At 30.9% G+C, this 5332-nt stretch overlaps 1 long non-coding RNA gene across 2 annotated transcripts; it reads right to left on the bottom strand.

Moving 5' to 3' along the window:
- Positions 1-2152: 2152 nt before the first annotated feature.
- On the bottom strand, positions 2153-2913 carry LOC139907555 (uncharacterized). 2 transcript variants are annotated; one of them, XR_011784243.1, is made up of 3 exons: positions 2779-2913; positions 2506-2709; positions 2153-2439 (listed from the first exon to the last, which is right to left on the bottom strand). It is a non-coding gene; the product is annotated as an uncharacterized lncRNA (long non-coding RNA). The 2 variants fall into 2 exon arrangements; XR_011784242.1 differs by having other exon boundaries at positions 2506-2900.
- Between the last annotated feature and the right edge of the window lie 2419 nt (positions 2914-5332).

Here is a 5332-nt window from a genome sequence, read left to right on the forward strand (position 1 = left end):
GATTGTTCTATTCAAGAAATAAAAGAACATGGAATCACAATTTTTGAGCGAATTAAATGTTGGAACATGCTAATCATTCTTTGAGCGAACCATATTAACAGAAGTACGGCCTATCCCGAAACACTTAGTCAAGTAAAGAGTTAAAAAGGCGGGAACTTATTTGTTTAACTAAAAAAGGTCGAGAAGATTATTCACTCCAAAGCGTCCAGGCGGCCTTGGTATGCTCCATATTGGGACACAATGGAGGATCTTATTATTATGACGGCAAAAGAAGGGTACTTAGCTTATATTTATATTTTTTGATGGAAGTTACGTGAATTTTGAAAATAATTAATATTCATACTTTTGGCTTCCTTTTTATTTCAACCATCTTGTTTCCCCTTTCCTTTTTAGTCTCTTTAGTAAGCACTAAAGCTTTAAACTAAGTATTGAAACGAGGACTACTTGATCATTGCATAAAAAAATGTATTGTTGTAAATCAATCTTTTTTCTGCTAGAATTACTGTTTAGTAATTTTTTTGAGATATAATTGCCGAGTTATCTAATATATCTTACTTATCAGAAGATGCTGATCAAAGGTCCGGAAGACGGACTTAGCATAGTTTTAGAAGATTGTTATCAAATACTACTTTGTTAACAAACTAATTTTTTTATTCGAGTTCAAAGATGATGATGTTAATTAATGTAAAAATTTTTATAATTAAACTATTGAGTTCAAGTCAAGTCTCGACTCCAAGTTCCCACCTCTGACAGTAATTGACCATTGCGTCCTAAATTTTTATATTTATTCTTATAGTATTAATTAGTATAATTCAGGCTTGTGAACGGAACGCAAAATTGAATGGCCTTCCATGGAACGTATGTTCAATGAACATAAAATATATGTCTAATATTTTTTTTGAACGCGGAACGCTAAAAAGGAGTCTTATGAAAAGCGACCCATTTCAAAAAAGCATTAAAACGCTATCCATTGCGTCTATTTTTTTCAAACTTTATTGAATACTAGTTGGTAAGGAACTGTGAGAACAAAATTAAGTTCAATTATAGTGAATTATAACTGAAATTGCTTATTTTATTGAATATGGCTTTCTTCAGCTTTAGTACGGCCTCCACCCTCTTCCCGAAGGCTGCACAAACCTTATAAAAGATGGCAGACTACAAAGATCTCAAACACCCCTGAGCCTCTTTGAAGGCAGCTCCCACGACCTTTGCATCGATGATAAAATCAAAAAGAAGGTTAAGATCTGGGGAAGTAGGAAAGATGTTCTTGGACACATTCAAAAGAATATATGCACTGTATAAAGTACTTCCTAATGCACTGGTTCTTAATCTTCTTGGAGATACTACACCCACCATTTTCATATGAATATTCAATAAGAAACCTTTCTTAATTGGTCAAATGGAACATGTCATTTTGAATCATTTATGTTTTGACTTTGAACTATTCATAAATGGTTATTTTCTCATTACTATGAAAAAGTATGAGATTATAATTTTTTTCTGTTTCAGTCATCCTTTTGACATAACCACTTCTATAGTACTTGCTAATTTAAATCATCAATATATTTGATATAACTGTAAGAAATGATCATGCTTCAATGATCAGAAAAATGAAGAGAAACTCTAATGATCCCTAGGTTTGGTGTCAAGGGTGATATGCAAGCTCTAGATTCTTATCTCTCCTACACGTTTCAGAGGTGTCTTTCCGTCACCAAGAATAGTGCAGGGGGGTTTCTACGTGTTTAAAGTAAAACGAATACAGCAGGACTTTTAATTCCTTTTATGCAACGACGAGAATGTTGTATTCAGGATTGTTGATTTTTCTAGTGTTTATTTCATTCTTATTTTAACATTATATCTGTATTTGTAGTTATTTTCATATTTATCATCATAATGTACATTGGGCTGTGTGAGAAAGAATTCTCTTCACTACGAGCAAATGGGCTAGCGAGGCAGTCGCCCTTCTTTTTTTTCTTCCATTCACCTTAAGGCTGCTTATAGCATTAAACCAAGTAGCGCATCGAAGGCTGACGTCATTATTAGCGGAAAATATTTAAGTCAAATTTAACTTTTTTTGTCCTCAAGAGGTATTATTATTACAAACATTTTGGATAAATCATTTGCTGTTCTCTCGTGAATGAGTCAAGTACTGTACTGTTTATACTTTTATTTATTTCATTATTCATATACTTTTTATTGAAAAAATATGGAAAGGGAATTATGATTTAAAATGATTTTCACATACAGAATGGTCAGCAGGTTTCTAATTAGGAAGATACTTCATTTTGATACCTAGTTTTTTCTTCTTGCGACTTCTTTTGGACTTTTGCGAATGGAATATTTAAAAAATCCTGCGTTTCCTCTTTTGGAAATTAGACGGAGTTCTATTCTTGCATCCTACAATGCCCCATTTTTTCGGTGTAATTTGTTTCGAATTTGCTTTATAATAATATGTAAATAATAAATATTTAAGGCAAGAAAAAATTATGACTGTATTATTATTACCTATTCAAACTTATTAATACTACGTACAATAAATAAATGAGTGACGTCATAGAAAAGATACATCCTACGAAAATATTATGACAAATATAAATATATTATGATCTTATAATGCTTTAAGGCTGCTAGGCTAACTGTAGTTTTATTGTTGATATGATCTCTAGCAGAACCAATACGAACGTACGTACACACACGCGGAAGAAGGATCTGTGGGAGACGGAGAACAAAAAATACAAAAAATCGTCACCAAGCTTTTTTCATTTTCAGAAAACTCACCAAAAAAACTTATAATACTCAAAAGGAAATTATTTCTGCACATGTTTCACCGTGAGTAGATCTAACATTTAAAAAATAATTTTTGCATAATGAAATGCTCTCATTCCCCCTAGAGGAACATACTTTTAGATTGAAGGAAGCAAAAGTTGATGCTATAAATACTCAGGAGGAGAACACTCACATGTAGCTACTCACTCAATAATTAAACTTATATAGTATTTAGCTGTTTAGCAAAATGTGATTAGTAGGTTGGAACACATTTCTGTGAACTCATTGATTATTGTGTTGAGAATTAAAAGATAATTACAAATGAAAAAGGAATCCCGAGTTTTAAATTGACAAAAATACGGAGTGGAAGCCAAAACTAGTAGTTCCATGACTAAATTTCGAAAAACTTGTTTTTTATTAGATCAATTCTTCATGATAAAGGCCGTGTCCATGGTATACCACACTGTCTTGATGGAAGCTCAAACCGAATCCATATTTGGATGAGATTCCAGTAGACATTTTACTCAAAACAGCTCAAATTCAACGTCCAAGGGGTTGAGGTCAGGGCTCCAGAAGGGCGATATGGAGACAGCCCAGAAGTAAGGGATATTCTGGCTGCAGATTTTTGGTTCATCATGGCTATATGGGACTGCAATGGACTTAATGATGTTGTTGGATGTTCAGATGGAGATATAGTTGCTCAAGAAGTGTGAGTTCTCCAAGAGGGTATATAGTGCTGTAATTTATTTACTTGTTTCGTAGACATTCTGGATGGGGATACCAACGGTCTTTTTAACTTAGATACATAGGATAAAAAAACAACTAATAGATTTTTGTTTCTTCTGTCCTTTGGTTGTATATTGAAACATTCTCATAAAAAATTACCGAGATAAAATTTTAATTAAATGCTGCAGCAAGATTTTGGTCCAAAAACACAATAATTATTATATGAATGGATTCGTCTTTTTAAATGCACTCTAGTCTTTAGAAGCAAAGTAAGGTGGTAGTCTTTTATTTGAAGTTTTGAAAAATAAATATAAAATTAGATAAAACTATGAAGAAAATAATAAGATCAAATCGATGTGAGACACGGATTTATCATTAATCAATATATTTTATTTATTATGTAGACATTCATAATAACTGATTAAGTTTAAGCCCATAAATTTCGATCGAGACCTACTAAAGCCATCTAAGCAAAAAAAAAAAAAAAAAAAAATCAAACATTATTATTTAGTATTGTTGGACAGGACTAAAATAAACTAAAAAGACAGCAGTCCTATGAGTCCAGTTCTGATTATTGTTTAAGTCTTAGGACCGGTCCTTATTAGTCTTTTATGGAAACTACAATAGCTGAAATGACTTAATGAGTTACTAAGTCAGTTCAGCTGATGAAGTTTCATCACAAACTCTTTCAAAGAAATGACATATTTTAAGTTAAAAATAGGAGTTGTGTGACTGGAGCTAAGTTCACAAAATCATTAATTATTTTCTTCGTTTTTAATCTTTTAATTCTATGTTGGGAAAAAAAAAAAAAGTAGCAACGCCCGTAGAAATGACTGATCAGGCCTAGGACAGATGAATGTTGTAAAAGACCGGACCCATTAGTGAAAGACAGAAATAGGAGGGCGGAGACTGATAAGTATCGATACAACACTATTATTTATATGAATAATTTATGCTATAAGAACGAAAAGAGGTCATTATGAATCCTTTTACAATATTAGTGCGTATAAATAAAGTATTAAAAAAATAGCAAATAAAAAATCCTACATAGTTTAGAGCATGTCAAACAATGAATAGTAAAAATGACTCATCAGAAAATTTACATTAACATGTGCACATGTACTTAATGTAAAGTAATATCTTAGGTCAATCATTTGCTATTTTTTTTTACTTTACGACAGTCTTAATTAAACACCCTGCTCTTTGAGACAAAACAGCTCATAAGGATAATTTATACACATTTATAGTATTTGTAGTTCAAGGGTGTAATTAAATATTTTATATATAATTATTATCTTTTATTTAAAGAGAATAATAGTTTTTAGTTTTTTGTGGGTCTTGTCCGGCGGGAGTTACAACACCTGTATTTTGTTACAAAGTGTATTAGGTGATTCAAAATATCAAATTTATTCAATTTAACAAAAAACCCTGTAAATTTTCTTGTTTGTATATGTATTTTGAGTCAAATGACCACATATCGTTTATTCAAGGCTAGATGCCCAATGTATTCAGTATTATTTTATTAACAATATTTACATTCATTATTCATTATTAAGATACGTAATTATTTTACCAATATTTTGATAAGATTTACATAAATTTTGCATCCACATTTTTTTACATTTGAAATAGTATTCAGGATTCATACATTTATATGCATTTGTTTCACAACTCTCCATTTCATCCCTACACATTCTGTCTCCTAAAAACATTAAAATTATTTTATAATTAATGAAAATATTAAAGAAAGTGTATTAATCCTGTCGTTTTATGTCCTTATTCATAGTTATTGAATACTAAATAAAGATATATTTTAATTATATGTTTCTATTCAAAAACA

This window comes from Lepeophtheirus salmonis, unplaced genomic scaffold, assembly GCF_016086655.4.
Source record: "Lepeophtheirus salmonis unplaced genomic scaffold, UVic_Lsal_1.4 unplaced_contig_8315_pilon, whole genome shotgun sequence".
Lineage (NCBI taxonomy): Eukaryota > Metazoa > Arthropoda > Copepoda > Siphonostomatoida > Caligidae > Lepeophtheirus > Lepeophtheirus salmonis.